This window comes from Gopherus flavomarginatus, chromosome 20, assembly GCF_025201925.1.
Source record: "Gopherus flavomarginatus isolate rGopFla2 chromosome 20, rGopFla2.mat.asm, whole genome shotgun sequence".
NCBI lineage: Eukaryota > Metazoa > Chordata > Testudines > Testudinidae > Gopherus > Gopherus flavomarginatus.
In genome coordinates, this window is record NC_066636.1 from 18992508 (window position 1) to 19009625 (window position 17118).

The following is a 17118-nucleotide window of genomic DNA, read 5'->3' on the forward strand; positions in this document are numbered from 1 at the left end:
AGGGGGATGGAACGTTCTCTTGACTGCCCTGAGTTCAGCAGTGATGGTAGGTCGATCTCCAAGCCATTCAAGTCTGTGTCAGAGAGCAGCATTGAGTAAGGGCTAGGCCTAGCTTTGTGGATAGACAAGAAGAGAGTAACCGTGCGCCGGGGACCAGGTGGGGGCCATGTGCTGGGGAACATATCGCAGTGATCTAGGCATCTAACTTGCTTAGGCACTTTTAAAAAAATCCTCTTAAGATGCAAATTGGTGCCTAAGTCCCCTAATACCTGCAACATTCTGGTCCTAAGTGGTTTTTGAAAATGAGAGTGAATCTCCTAAATCACTTAGGTGCTTTTGAACATTTGACCTTGAGCTCCTAAGTAAGGTAGGGTTGTTTTTTGTTGTTGTTTTTAAGTGTAACCTGCAAGTCTCATCTTTGATCAAATCAATGAATTTTGAAATGATCTTGAAGTGAAAAGTGGACAGGTTTTGTACTGCTCTGAGTTTACCTATTCAGGACAATCTGGAAATATGAGCCAGACTGATTCCAGGGAGGACCAGTAAAACACCCTGGCTCTTACTTTTTGCCTGGTTCAATAGACCAACCTTTCAAGTTCCATAGCCGGGGATGGGCTTCCTCACCCTAGATGGCTCTGTAATCTAGCTGGCCAAGGCCCAATGAGCTTCCAAGGTTGGAAATTGAAGTTAAATGTACTCACATGAGAACTAAGGTACCGAATTTTAACATGGACAGTAACAGGCCGTAGGAACAACTTACCTAAGGTCAGGGCAGGTCCTCCATCCCCTGCAGACTTTAACTCAAGACTAGCTGCTTCTCTTAAAGATCCATTTTAGTTCAACCCGAAGTGATGGGCTTGAGGTGGAAATTATCAGTGACGCTCTCCAGCTGGTGCGATGCAATGGGTCAGATTACACGGATGTAATGGCCTCTTCTGGCTTTAAAGTCTGTCAACTGCACTTTTAGGACCAGTGTTTCCAGCTCTGCTCCCTTTAGGCAGCTAAATAATGGTCAGATTTCCCTGTATGCTCAGCCTCCAGCAGGCCAGATTTTCAAAGGAGTTAAGCCACCCAACGTGAGAGCTTTTCTGAACCTCTGCTGGCTCGCTGGGAGCGTGGCTCTTCTGACAAGCTGCCCCCAATTTTGAGTGCTGAGACCTTTCGAAAATGTGGGCCTCGGCCACCGAGTAACTTGACCCCCTTCTGCTTATGTCTCCCCTCAGACAGCAGGGTTCTGCTCTGAGCAACCCCTGTATAAATCCAGAGTCTCCCCCTTTGCCCTCCAGTGTCATGGGGATTCTGATCTGCCTCATGCATTCCTGGTATGCGTCGGCTAGGCACTCTCTTCTGTGTTCTCGTGACCAAGCGAGACAAATTCGGGCTAGAAATACAGCGGAAATTCTTAACAGCCAGGGAAATTAACCTGTGGCGCCACTTCCTCAGGCTCGTGGTGGGAATCTTTAAAGCAAGGTTGGCTGTTTTTCCGAAAGATGCGTCTTGGTCTGAACATGAATTATTTCAGGGAAGGTCTCCGGGCCGGCCCGCGGTATGTGACTAAAGGATTGCTGGGCCTTAGAATCTAGGAATTTATGAAAGAGAGAGCACGCAAAGGAGGAGAGGGGGTTGATGGTCCAAAGATCTCCCCATCTCCCTGAATAAACATACACGAGTTGCCTGCAAACCCCAGAAACAACAGAACTGGAGCCGATCGAGCTATGCTGGTTTGCACGGAGGAGCATCTGGGCCTGGCAGCATGGCGAACAAGGTGAAAAGACACCGTCGGAGGGAGCGGGCGACCTGACAGAAGCCAGGGAGCCCTCCGGAAGGCCTGGTTCCTAAAGAGTTAACCCACTTATCCCTCCAGCCAAGGTTCAGAGCAAGAATCTATCAAGTAACCACAAGGAAGAGTAAAAATGGATTGGGGATGGCGCATCGCTGCTATCCATTTATTATCTACACAATCAATAGGCCACTTCTTGGAGACGCTGGGTCAGATACGGTTGCTAGGAGACCGCAGCATCGAAGATGGGGGCTAGTGTGTTGGGCAGGCAGCTGGGAGGGCAGAGGTCAATAGAGCTGGGGGTCGGGGAGGGGGTGAGGGAGGAGGGCTCTCTGGGCTCCGTGAGGTGGTATGAAGGGGTAAGGGGGGTCAGACTGGCCTGCCATCAGAGCCAAGGGCGGATACTGCCCCTAAGAGGGCAGGAGGGAGGTGGAGGCAGTGGTGGGGGCATATCCCCAACCCTGTTCCTAGCCCAGCCTGGGCTCCCAGTGCTGCTAATGAAGCAATTCAGCTAGATGCTGGGCTCTCAATTAATCCTCCATAGCACCCAACGGCACCAGTCTACGTTAGGGATTAATAAGAGACCAAGAGAGTCAGCTCTCAGAGCATTGGCTCTAGCTTGGGGGAGAGATGGGAGCTGTGGTTAGGTGCCTCCAAAACCCCGGCTGCTTTGCATCCCTTCCTGCTCCAGGCTTCAAAATTGGATTATGGCCTGCGATGTGTGTCCAAAAGTGCCCCATTCACCTGGATGCATTCTAAATCCACCCCCAACAGAGAGCGCGTGTTTCCCCAGTAAGGCAGAGGTCCGAGCTGGGTCTCAGGACACCAGGGTTCTATTTCCCAAATTTGCCACCAACTTACTGCATGATGTGAAGCAGGTCCCTGGCCATCAGTTGCCCATGCATAAAAAGGAGCTTCGTGATACTTGAGTGCTGTGAGCTGCTATGGAGGAGGAGGGCTGTTTAAACGCTAAGTGTTATGCCCCACTCATGCGTAATTCCATCCTGAGCTGGAGCTCTTCAATGCAAAGCATTGACTCAGCGCAATTCATTTCCAGCCAGGGTGTAAACCCTGGGAACCAGGGATCTCCAGTGGTGGGGCTGAGGGACCCTGACACTCAGGTTGAAAGCAGATGCTGCTAGAGATAAATAGATACAGAATAAGTAACTCCAAATGTTAAAAAAGTTTGTGGGGGTATTAAGTTGGGTTGTTTCTATTTGAGCCTCTAGGTTTCGTGTGTGTGTGAGAGAGAGAGAGGCTGCAGGAACTAGGACTTTAAGTGATGCACCTTATTGCATGACACTCAAAACGGCAAGGGCTGGCACCAGTGTGCATATATGTATCCATCACTTAGCTAGTTCTTTCTCAAACTTCATGCCAGTTGAGCCCAGACAGAGCTAAATTTTCCAGTCTTGTGCTGTTACTCTGCCAGCGCTCTGAAGATATGCAGTGTTCACCTGGAACACTGTTTGGATGGGAGACCTCTAAGAAACATGGCTGATGTCTGCTTCCTAAGTCACTACTGATTTAATGTCTTGGTGTATCTCTGTGCTAAAAGCACCACTGTAGCATAGACACATACTACAGCAACATAAGGGTTTTTTCCCGGTCACTTTAGCACTTCCACCCCCTCAAGTGGCAGCAGGAAGGTCAATGGAAGAGTTCTTCTGTCAACCTAGCTGTGTCTACAGTGGTACAGCTCTACCTGACTGTACCACACAGGGCGTGATGTTTTTTCACAGCTCTGAGCAATGTACATAGATCAAACTACATTTTAGGTGTAGACAAGGCCTTGGTGTGGCTTGCTGGGCTGTCGGAGGGACCACCTTCCAGCCGCTGATGGTCGTTAAAGAACCCTAGGGTGCTTTCCAGACACACGCCCCACGTTCTGACTAAATGCCACTTGGGGACTTACCGCCTTCCTTGCTAAATTCCCAAGGCAGTTTCAACTGGGGAAAGGGTTGGGTTCTTCATTTCCTGTTCCAGACTGGATTGCCAGTCAGCTACTGGTCAGGCACCATGATACACTGCACAGTAATCCCCGGGTTGCAGGACCCAGGCTTGTGGACTTGGTGTTTCCTAGTCCGTGTGTGAGCATCCACACTGCATTGTAAACCTGGATTACAATTGCTGGACCTGGGTCTCACAGCTGTGCCTCTGTGTTCACACTGCACTAACCAGACCTTCTGACTCAGGTCTGTGGCTTGCCCTGCGTCCACACTGCACCTTGACAGGGCTTGAACCCAAATCTCAGCAGGACTTGGGCTCTGACCCCTTCCCTACCACCTCCTAGCAGGGTCTTACAAAGTGGGTTCTGAGTCGTTGCCGACCTACCTCAGACCGATTTTGTGTGTGGATGGAAGTGGGGGGTTGGCTCAGTCCTGAGGCTCAGTGTGCAGTGTGGACATACCCCAAGCCTCCCAGCCCAGGCACACAAACTTGTGCTAGCTCAGCTCTAGCTAGTGCGTGAAAAACAGCAGAGTGGACATTGCAGCTCCTGTAGCGAGACAAGCACCAGCCCCCCTAGCAGGCCTCTATCAGCTGTCCCACAGCGCCATATTCCCAGCAGCAGTGGACTTTGGTGGGCTTGACACTCTGAGCTGGTGCCCAAGTGACAACATCCACACTGCTAGTGAGAGTCCCTGGCTGCAATCTGGGCATACCAGTAGAGACTAGATTAGATCAGGGCCAGCATCCATCTAGGCCAGTGTCCTGTTGCTGACAGCAATGTGTCAGAGGACGGTGGCAGAACCCGATAGCAGGCAGATGTGAGACAATCTATACCTCCTGCCCGGTGAAAGTCTCATCCCGGTCTCTGATTGTTAGAGTTCATCTTAAATCCTGAAGTTGAGTCTTACTGTGAGTTCTAGTGCATTGAACATTGGCCTAGTGCTCTGGAGACCTCTGCTGCTGGGTGACTGCAGTGAAATCATTTCTCTCTCACCCCCTTCTGTGCCTCAGTTTCCTCAGCTGTAAAATGTGGATCATGAGACTCACTTCCTTTGTAAAGCGCTTGGAGGTCTACAGATGATAAGAGCTAGAGATTATTATTATTCAGGCAAAACTTCCATGAACATCACTGGGAGTAAGGAATGAAGTCCTGATTCAGCAAAGCTTTCAAACAGGCTCTTAACTTTAAACGCAGGCCAATGGGTGGGAGAGACTGTGGGAACTATGGGCTAGCTACCCACAGTGCAATGCTCTGGAAGTTGACGCTAGCCTCAGTACTATGGACGCACACCGCTGAATTAATGTGCTTAGTGTGGCCGTGGGCACTCGACTTTATACAATCTGTTTCCAACAATCAAATTCTGTAAAATCGGAGTAATCCCGTAGTGTTAATAATATACCTTACATTTAAGTGCTTTGCTGAATCAGGGCCTGTCTGAGGAAAGAGCAATGAATCGGACCCCATATATTTGCAGTGTTGTCATTTGAACATACTCTTAATGAGCTTTGGTTTTCCCAGTAGCATCATGCTTTTTTTTCTGGCAAACTTCCCCTCTCCTTGGTTGTGATTTGAGACTATTTGAAAAGAACAGTCCGGTCTATTCCAGGCTGCAGCCCCTTTCCTGACAGTCTCTCATTCTTTGAGCAGTTGCTTCCACCTGATTATCAGTTCTCACACTGGGGATTCCCTCTGACTGTCTCAATTAACAGAAATCAGGCCTCAGACCTGTATAACGGGAGGCGGGGAATCCTTTCTTAGGTTATTTTCAGTGCCTTGGATTATTAAAACAAATTTAAAATTCCCATTGACTTTTCCCCATCTACGCTGTTTGGATTTCACTCAGCTGGGATGATGACTCTTGCTCAGTCCACTTCAAGTCCCTAATTCTAGTCAGTTTCACTTTCTGGTTCTCATGGGGCTGCTTCCAAAGCCCATTGAAGTCAATGGCCCAGTTCCCATTGACTTTCAATGGGCCATTTAGCACAATGCTGTCTAGGTGCTTTCCTTCTGTGACAGGTCTGCGCTGGGGAAAAAAAATAGAGGGACTGGATAAATAGATAGCTGTGGGGTCCAGCAAGGCAGAGGCATCTTTAAATAATAATTTAAACAAAACAGTTTTTGCTGGGTTATTCTTTTTATTATTATTTCTGTTGTTAATCTGGGCAGTTAACAAAAAATCCCTGACCTGAATGTTGGGCCTCGACTAGTGTATCTGGCAAACATCCCTTTGAATGAACTTCTTTGCTGTTAGCGTTCATAGATTCATAGATTCATAGACTCTAGGACTGGAAGGGACCTCGAGAGGTCATCGAGTCCAGTCCCCTGCCCTCATGGCAGGACCAAATATTGTCTAGACCATCCCTAATAGACATTTATCTAACCTACTCAGATCCCAAAAGAATGAGGTAGATGAGAGACGTAACACCCACTAGCTGTGTGTGCTTTATATTACTATTTACTTGTATTCCAGTAGCCCTTATAAGCACCCATTGAGATCAGGACCCTTTTGCACCAGGTGCTGTACAAATTTCTAGTAAGAGACAGTTCTTACTCCAAACTAGGTCGAGAAGACAGGCAAATGGTGGGAGGGGAAACAGAGGCAAAATGGCTTGAGTCACGGAAGGAATAAAACCCAGCTGCCCTGACTCACAGGTCAGTGCTCAATCCACTGGTCACTGCCTTCTCTAACAGGCTAGCCCCACTTGTCATTCCCACTGGAAATCCCTAATTCCTGGGTTTTATAACTGGACAGTGAAGTAATTTTGCCCTTGGTTGCAATGTCTCATAGAAAAGATGTAGCCCAGAAAATAATGTGCCAGCGTGTTATATACAAGAAATGGCCCTTTGGCACAGGCAGATATCCAATGAACAAGGTAATGCTACCTAAGTAGGAACTGATACCTTATCTTTAGTATTAACACCCATTCTCTTTATTTTCTTCCCTATTAAGGCATAAAAGCTCTCTCCCCATGTGGTTTATGGTCATTTCACTGGGGTTTATTTTTCATCCAGAGCTTTATCCAATTATTGTACCCCATGAAAGAGCAGTTCGTCCTCCCAACGTATTTTTTTCCATCCAGTTTTTCTTGGGGAAACAAACATAAAGAAAGTCGCACGAGGATTTATTCTTATTGATCATTTGTATTGTAGTGGCCCTGTACTGGAGACTATTGAAATGTGACACATAGTCCCTGCCTCAGAGATCTCACAATCTAGAGTTTATTTAACTTTCCTTGTGTATCTGACTAACCATCCATAACCCCCTTAAAGCACCAGATCCTAACAGGGTGGAATGGATGGCTTCTTCTTAGCAGGAACTTGTAATAATAACCCAGAGTTGATGTTCTCCCATTGTAGTTCATCTAACCATCACTGCATGGGTTTGCTCGTCTCCTTGTGTTTGTTTTTTTTTAATCTCAGCCAATATTCCATAATTATTTTATTAGAAAAATCCACATTTTCCATGTGACCTTCTTCCTCTAGGGACAAGGCTTGTAAACTCTGCCTATCAAACTCATAAAAAAAAATCAAATAGGGTTAATCAGAAACTTAATGCTATGTGGGTTTCACACGCCATTTGTAAGGATGCACTCACATAGATCCGGAAATGTGTTAGGATGAGCTAGCAAAGACTAAATCTGGATTTTTCCACATGCTCTGTGGCTTTCAAGAAGGTGCTATGAAACTGACTAGATCCTTCAAACTCAGCTCTGAGAACCAACCCCTCCCCCCGCAAAATACTATCAAAGAAAAATCTTTCTAGTTCCAGCTCGCCCGCTGGAAATGCTCATATCTGGTTTAGGAATAATTAAATTGCATTGTCAAATTATCCTCTAATGATTATTTGTTTTCATTAGCTGATAGGAGCTGTGTGTGCTGGGGGAGGGGGAGCTTTGGGAAGTGAAAGTACGATCAGTTCTGCTTTTCTGATTGAATCTATTGATTGGAATCTCTGTTCATTAACATCTTGATTAGCCAGGAACTCGGCGGGCGTGGGGGAAGAGATCCACAGAAGACAAGGAAAGCTTTGGAAGCAAAAGGTGGATTCATTTTATTTTACTGGCAAGGAAAAGCGGCAGGAGTCCCGAAACAGAATATCCCAGGAGCAGGAGTTCCTGGGTCCCTTCATCAGAAAGCAGGAGACCCAGCCAGGTGGCCCTAGGAGAAGAATCACAGGGAGGCGAAGAAGCGGAGGTGAGATCGTGGGAATTTCTGAGGAGTATGTAGCGAGGAGACAGCTGCAGCTTTCTGGCTCCTATGAACCACTGGGGGAGAAAGGGGGCGGGTCCCAGACGGAAGCAGCAGGATCCTCGCCACAAATTCAACGTTTGATGGAGATTCTCGCCCCTTCCCCAGCTGATTCGAGCAAAGCCAAGTGGGAGGCGGTGGAAACTTTAGGACCCAGCTTGGACTTGTGGTTTCTTCTTTGGGGGAGATGTGGGGCTGCCAGGCAGGCACAGGCCTGAATTCCACCAGTGATCGTAGGCAGTAGCTGTGCGTGTATTTAGAAATGAATGGCTCCGGTCGCTAATTGGGGGGCGGGGCGGAGGGGATTAATCAGGGACTGGGGATAAGGTGAAAGGTGTGGATGGAGAGCAGAGTGTTTCTACTGCTTGCACATCACACGGAGCGAGCGTCTGCCGCTCCCCCCCCCCCCCGCCCAAGTTTCCCTGGGCTGTAAAGTCCATACTCCAACAATTAACCTGTGTGTTTATCCTGCTGCTCTCTAGAAGCCTGGTTCGGGCTACTTTGATAGGACAAAGGCAAGGAATAGAGGAAGGTTAATTCCATTCCACCTTGTTTCGTCCTTACCTTGGTGGGGAAAGGGCTTTTCAAAAAATTCCCTTCGGAGGTGGGGGTAAAAGAAATCCCACCATTGGTGCAACTCCTGAGCGCTTTATTCTGCAAGGAGTTGGAAATCTGATTCTTATAGAAAACACCCCCTTTTAAAAACTACACACGCGCACACACACACACACACACACACACATGACCAGACAGCAAGTGTGAAAAATCGGGACAGGTGTTGGGGGCTAATAGGCACTTATATAAGAAAAAGCCCCAAATATCAGGACTGTCCCTATAAAATCGGGACATCTGACCACACACACACACAGAGCAGACCGGTCAATATGCATCGGTGGCTGCACTTAATGGTGACGTGTATTTTCCCTGCAGGAAGCTGTACCGTAAAATCTCAGGGGTCCCCCCCCCTTGTGTTTCTTTTAGCATGACCCTCTGTGCAATGAACACCCCTCTCCCGCGAAACAGAACGGCAGTGTTAATATCACACAGAGCATCTTGGAGTTAAAATCCCAACCTGTTCTGTCTCGGCCAGCTTTGCCATTTCGCACTGGTGAAGGAAGCTCTTAGATTTTATTGTTATGATCACGACAGAATCTTTCCTGGTCTGAGCACAGTCTCTCTTATACATTCACCTGTAAAAGAGATCGAGCGGCGTTTTGATGGACCAAACTGTAATTATTTTTTTTTTGCTGGGGGAGGGTGGAATGTGGAAACATCTAAGGAGATCTTAATTTAGCCGACTATCTGGTTTCCTGCAACCGAACCCAGGGAACTGTCATGCATCCGCAACATTAGAGAAATTAACCACAGAATGATCAATAAGCGAAACCAAACAAATGTGTGGCTCATTTAGGGACAGCATGTTTGATGCCTTGCGCCGAATAAAATCTCTGCGGTTCTTACAAAATCTGCATTTTATTTTATTTGTCTGATTCAACTGGTAGGTTCATGCGAACACAAAACCCGTGATTTCATCAGATATTTTAGTGATTGGTGGGAGAGGAGAAACAACCCTTACATTGTAAAATACATTTCTTCTCTACGCATAAAAGATGAAAGGGGATGAGCGGGGAACCAAGGATCCAAACGGATCCATTAAAGTTTCCTGTTTTTTGTTTGTTTTTAAGTGGCTTAGAGAAAACAATGAATTGGCTCCCACTCTTAAAGATGGAAATGACCGAGCGTTTTTTAAAAAGTGTGTGCGGTGCAATATTGTGTGGCAGATCAATAGACAGGATGGAAATCAATGTGGAGAGGCGGGGGGGGGAAGCCGGTTAGAAATGAAAAGGAATAAAAGCAGCCCGTTCCTCACTCAGATGTACTCTCTGCAGTTCCCTAGACTGATCAGTACACAAGCCCGAGACAGTAATGGACAGAACACAGAACCCCAAAGCGAGGTTTTGCTAAGGTCTCCTATAACCTCTAGCTTCTCCTGCCTTCAAACTCACAGCTGAAGCATAAACCCCTTTTCCCGCCCCTCTTCCACAAGCAAAAGGCATCATCTCTGTTTAGCAGCCAAATAAATAGTCTTTCTGAGGGATCTAGTGAAGACACCACCGCAAAATCCCTATTGATCCCTTTAATGCAGCCCTGATATTTCAAAGAGGAGAAAGTTTGCACCAAGTTGATTTAAAAACCATTAACTCTCTTCCTTGCAGTTTTAAAGCAAAGTGTGGGTGGGAGCGAGGGGGCTTCCAACAAATTATTGAATAAAAAGTATGGACAATACTAAAGATCTTTGGTTAAACCAGGAAGCTAACTCCCCAATGAACGCAGAAGTTTTGTCATCTCTCGGCCCTTGTTAATTTCACGCTCATTAAGGGATACTTTATTACAATATTCTATTGATCAGATTTAAACAGCACTGAAGACCCATGGGCTCCTCTGTAATAGCGTCCAAATTAAAGCTTAACCTAATAGACGTAGTATTTATTAAGAAACATAAAATACTGTAAATGCAAAATGATTCATAGCTGGGGCAGATGCTTCACCTCCGTGCTGTCAGGAAGGTGATCCATGGCATGGCAAATATAGGAATGTAATTCAATTTCCTTCCCTGCTATTTCCGTTATCTGTAAGGTAAACTACATTGGGGAATAGTCCAGGGAATAGTTTAACTAATGTTGATTACATTAAATCAAGTTAAATTCTCCTTTTTTTACTTACAGCCACTTTTATAGCCCTCTAAAGGTTAACAGCTTATCATATTTGTAAAAAAAATTCCCTGACTTCCAGATAATTCACTCTGCTTTTTATTAGGGACTTTAAATGGAGAGGAAAGGAGCTGTACTAATTTTCTCTCTTTATTTATTTATTTTGTATTTGTGGATGTGTCGTGTTATAGTTACATTAGGTCTGAATGACCAGGAGTCACTTTCCCCTCTTTGTGCTGATAGATCTCTTCTTGGCTTATTTAAGAGCCTGTTTATGCCAAGTTAATATTTTTCTCCTCTCAAATAGTATCATTAATCATTTTTAATTTTTATTATTTAAACTAGTCAATGTGTATCTATGTCTTCCTTATACATAGAATATTCTGTATAGCTTGAGTCTATAAAGAGCTGAATAATCAATATGTGTGTAATTATACATAATATATATATAATTGCATTTCTCAGATCTCTGTTGAATCAGATTCACAGAATAGATGTGTAATTACAACCACTTTACATTTTTCAGCTGATAATACCAGTAGCCACTGATGATCAGATGGTGTTTCAGATTGTTCTTGTCTGCTACTTTAATTCCTTATTTCATCTCCTGTAACTGCCCTGACGTCTCACTGCCAAATGGGTTGGACGGATTCTGATCTCGTTTACACAGATGTAGCCACATTGACTTTCCTGAAACGGGCTCACGGTGTGGTGTGAATGGGATCAGAAAACCTTCCCTCCTCCCCAGGGCTGCTTTAAATATCGAGTCATGTTAATATTTGTTTACCAGGCGAGAGTGAATTTCTGAGTCTTTCACTGGGTAGCTATTTAATGTTTGTATTTTGAGGGGGCTGTCTCGCAATATCCTGCAGAACTTTGTTGTTGTTTTTTGTTGATAAACTTTTGATTTTTAAATTTCTCCGTGTAAATCCGCAGCCCTCCTATCAATTAACTCCCAATTTGCCAAGTGGTTTCATTGGGTCAGGTTGGATTTGTTTATTGACCGGGGCAGGGATGTTAAGGGGAAAGTATATTTTAAAGGCTTCGACATAATTCCCAAAGAGTTGGCATTTGTTGGAAGATTGCTGAAAATGAGCAAACACAAACAACTCAACGAGCTTGGAAAAGTGAATGTTATTTGATAGACAGTGAAATGATTCTCCCCCCCCCTCTTGAAATTGACATATGACATAATTCCAATGTCCCTGTGGGGGAGTGAAACTTGACGTGTACGTGCGTGGGCATCCACATAGGTGCGTTTGTGTGTGTGTGTAGCTAGATATAGATATCACACAGGCACAATCCAATTATCACAGGATGTTTTATCTTCTTAGTTCAATGCCAGTTGGAAAATTTGAAGTGGTCCTGGTTAAACATCCATTCAGCTGATCTGGATGGACATAGTAGTAAACCTCTGAACAAAACGCATCTCTCCTTTGCACTGAGCATTTTAAACAATAAACACACTTACAAGGAACAAATCTCGGACTCTCATGGTTACAACAAGGACATACCGAGTTCTGACACCTTTCTGCCTTTGCATCTAAACTGTTACACTCCTGGTGATTTTGAGCATTTAAAAAGTATTGCTGCTGATTATTTGCCCACGAAACGGTGCCTTTTAATTCCTTTAAAAATCTATTTTTGTTTCTAGGATGATTTTTTTCACACTGTTTTAGCTTTGAACATGCTTATTTTTTTTAAAAAAAATTGAAATAAATTCCCTAAATACATTAGAGCTCTTGACACCATCCGTCCTCTGTGGAGGCTAGATGTGACGAACAACAGAAGAAAAGTTGGCTGGCATTTCATTAACAATGTTAAAGTTATTATTTCTGAAAAGCCCTAAAGAGGAGAAATATTAAATTTCTGTAATGCAATTTTCATTTTGAAGGGGGGCTAAATTGCATTAAACGCAACTTCATTTCCTCGAAGTGAAGGGGAACTGAGAGCCTGTCTTTTGTGCTTAGACATCGGGGGAGTGGGGGAGCCAAGCAGATAGTAAAACAAAGTATTTTGTGTCTTTTAATGGGCTGGGGAAAGCATTTCAATATATTCAGAGGAAGGGCCAATGTTCCTGCCAAACAGCAAATTGATCAATAAAAAGCAATTAATCAACTAAATGGTATTTTAAACTCTGTTCAGGAGAGCTGAAAACCCAGCTGACGAGGCTAGTGCCTTTAAGTATTCGCGAAGGCGGCATATACGGTTTCACAGGAGGTGTTGGGATAACAAGAGAGTCTGATATTAATTTCATAATTAGGTTCAGCTGGAATATAGATATGGCAACATTTGTCTCCCCACTAAAGACAATTGATTGGTATCTTTGAAGTCATTTGGGAGGCACGATACATTTCCAGTCTCGGTATTTCAGTCTATTTTAAGTGTCACAGTCATTTAAAGTTTGATTTACCCAGTTTTACACTTTTTTTTTAAAAAAAAATAAAGAATATACTGATAGACTTTTAAATAGCGAAGTGTGTTGGACTATGGGGGGGGGATGTTTCATTCTTGTTCTACACTAAGAAATGCCATTTCAAATGATTACAATACATGAGATCTGAAAATCTGATATGGCTCTTGTTGCACGGTTCTGACCAGAATAAAGTTAGTAACCTCCTGTTGGCATTCACAACAAATCCTCTTTTTTGTGGCCATTTTAGCATTAGATGAAAGTCTGTCTGGGGGGCGGGGATTCCTGGGGCTAAGGGATGCCCCTGCAAAATGTGGATTTCTGAGAGATGACTTGCAGCGTTTTTTTCTGGCATTTCTCTGCTTTTGGAGTCGGAGATAAAACATGACCCTGATACAAGTTTTGTAAGCTGAAATCGAAACTGCTTCTGCCTCCGAATAAATAGGAGAGCACCTTCTTCTAAAACCGAGGCGATCAGATATTTCTAAGTATAAACTCTCTCCCTCTCTCTCTCTTGCCTGTGTCCCCAAATCATTTTAAAAGCTCCCCCAAACCTTCAGTTCTTTCATTTCCAGGCGGAGAGGTGCACCGGTTGTGTGTGAGTGTTTGCCTGGAGTACACACGCTTCTTAACTCCGGTTTATTTCAATGTAGACGCAACAAAACTATACTTTGCGTTCCTGTCTGGAAGCTTTGGTTTAGCGAAATGATTTTTTTTTTAAGAAAAAGCCCCTGTAGTTGCTGTTTCCATCCGAGCCCTTTTGGGTCTATGCGGTGACTTTTTGATTTTTGGATATGCTGTAAATATCTCCCCGCCCCCGCCAGGCCCCCAGTTCATCCGCACCAAGCTCCCTTCAGCACCTAGGGTGTGGACAGCTCCTCCGAGGTTTGTAAGGGCCGTATCCGAGGGGCCGTCACTTCAACCAGAGGGCAGCCTACAAAAACTTTCTCAGCTCAACAAGGGGGGATAACTCCCCCCGGGCTCAGACCCCAGCCAGGAAGCCGTCTCTGTCTAAAAGCGAACTGATCTCCCTGGAAAATCTGGCAGTAGCTGCGCATCGATTGGCCTCCACGGGGCCTGGGTTGCTTTGCAGCTGGACACACACAAAGTGCAACTGGGGGTGGGGGGGCAGCCTCCTCCCACCCCATCACAAGAAAACCATTAACCACAGAGGAGAGAGGATATTTGGGGGGAGGGTAGCGCTGCATTGCCTCTCTGGGTCAGCTGGTGGGTTGTTGGTTTTTTTGGAGGGGGGTCGTTGTGCTCTAGGCTGGAATGTGTAATGTGTGGGCAGCGTCTGCGTTGCCCTGGGAGCTGGGAAAGTCAGGCGGGCCTGAGTTCAGGTTACTAGCTGAAAGGAACCCAGGAGATCTAGTCAGTCTGACTCCAGGGCTGTGAGCCCCTCCTCCTGACCTCGATCAGCAGGGGTTAGGACAGTAGCAGCCCTTAAGCCTCTCCCCCTCCCTGCATATTATCCAGTTTCCCAGAGCGCACCTGGTGAGATTTGGGGGGGGGGACGGGACAGGGGACGCACATATTTGTGGAGTGTGTCCACCCCACCCCTCCCACCAAATCCTAAATTCTTCCCCACTCTTCGTTAGACACCCAGTCTCCCCAATCCCTCTCGCTAGTTGATCTCTCTCTTTTGGCGCTGGCTCGGCAGGTCGCTGCATACTGCATTGCTGACTTTAATGACGTCTCTTCGAGGAAAAGAGGGTAAATAGTCAGAAATGTTCCAGGGAACTTAATATTTGGAGGTCTCCAGGTTACTTGGAACCAGAAAGGCTCCAGCCGGAGAGAACAACACAGCAGCTACGGATCATAACGGAGACCCCCCAGTTACCCTCCTTGGCAACTGGAGCTTTTAAGATCCTTTGAGAAAACTGACAACCACGAACTGATTTCTCTGGGTCCCTGGGTTTGTAGTCCGGACCCCGCTTTGCTCGCCTCTTATCATCATCATTATTATTATTAATTAGTATTTTATTTATTATTAAGATGCCTATTCGAATACACTTAGATCAGACAACAGGATAAATCTGTTTCAATTTCCCTACGTGTGAGATCCATTCACAAAAAGGGCTAAAATGCGCCCCCCCCCAATTAATCTACATACCGGGGGACTACTGGAGAGTTTTTCCTTTGCTCAAGGGCAGCCGGTACCTATTTTTGTAATTGTTTCAGTTGAAATCATTGTGACTTTATGAGAGGAGGGGATTTGGTTGCAACATCTGCATTTTCCAGAACATAGCAACAGAGGGTTAAGAATATTTAGAAGCTCTTAATATTGAGCACAAAGCTTGTTATTTTAAAAAAAATCTCACGTTATTGGCTCCTTGGGCTCATTACTGGTGGGCCAAGAATGATTTCAAAACGGATACGTCCAGTTTAAACCACCTTTCAGCTCTGCTGCTAATTAAGTGTCCCCTTATCAAGTGTGAAAGGTTATGACATTCTCATCGCTTCAATAGTCAGACTTTTGTTTTTCATCTAACATATAAGAAAGGCAGAGAGGTGAATATGTGTGTGTGTGATGTATATAGTTAGATTTGTATATATTCTATACAGATTTTTGAGAATTCTGTATGAGAGAGAAATCACAGAAATATAGGAACATGCATTTGCAATTTCTGTACTATTTAGATTTACACAGATTTTTTTAATGATCGCCTACATAAGGTAGGTAAATCACCAAAACATAGGCGTGTATATAGTTGAGTGGCTTTATATAGATGTATAACCCAGGCGTCCACACAGATTCTCTGGGTGGGTTTGTATAGATTAATCTTTATTTACATACAGACTTTATAGATTATTTGTGATCTCATACATAAACGAGAGGCATTACAAAAAATACAGGTATTATACAGAGGAGAGACAGAGATTTCCTGAAATCCACTAGGAACTGCAGTATTGGTTCGACGTGGAAGGCGCTCAGATACCACGGTGATGGGCAGCGGTGTATAACCAGACCGATATGGTTTGTTTATTCAGGTGGATAGATATAAGATACATATAATTTATTTTTTTTGAGGGGGGAGGAGTATTAAATATACATTTTAACCCTGAGCCACAAAGTATTGCAACAAACTGCAAAGTCAATGTAATCTAGATTCCCCCCTGCCCCGCCACACGCCCCTTTTCGCTCGGTGATCCGAATTCGAAGCCGGGCCCGACCGGGTTAAATCAGGTTGGTAGCTGATTGCACATCTGTCAGATTTTAGGCTTGGTGACGTGTGAGAAGCAGGGAAGCGGAGTGTTTCCTACTGAAATCGATGAGAGGAGCTATGGGCAGGAGCAGGGCAGTATTCTCTGGAGAGAGGGAGAGGGAGAGAGATCAGTGTGTGTGAGTGTGTAGCAGACACAAAGAAGATGGGACTATTTTGAGCTGCACCTATTAAAAACAGAGAGAGAGAGAGAATCCTCCCCCCCCGCCACCAAAACACAGACAGTAGCTAATTGCTGGAGCCTGCTGCTGCTTTGCAAGCACTTTGCTGGAGATCTCCTGGGCTATCCTAGAAGGGCTGACTGATCAGGGCAGAGAAGACCTTTCCTCTCCAAATTCTCAGACACAGGAGCCACTCTTCTGAAAGCTCCGGAAGGGGGGAGGATCTGAACCCCTGCTGCTGATTTTCATTTCATTATTATTGTTGTTGTTGTTTATTTTTACATCCTTCCCTCCTCCCCCCCCCCTCAACAAATGCAGCAGCCTGCACTAGGTAAGCCAGGTTCTTCATGAACTTTCTCACTTTGATTGGGATTTAAAGGGAGGGGGTGGGGGGAATCCTCCAGCCTCCCTCCTCTCCCCCCATTCCTTCCCCCAAATCCATCCAGCATTGGGTTAGCATGTGTCTAGTTTCTGATCAGTTTGAAGGGGGCTTGTCTGTGGGCTGGGGAGAAGTGATGAGCCCTTGTCATCGTGGGGCTGCAACCAAGTCCAGTGGATGTTAGATTTCTCACACTGGAGACAAGATCTGGTCGCTGAATACATAGGGGACTTCCTGCTTTGCCCGTG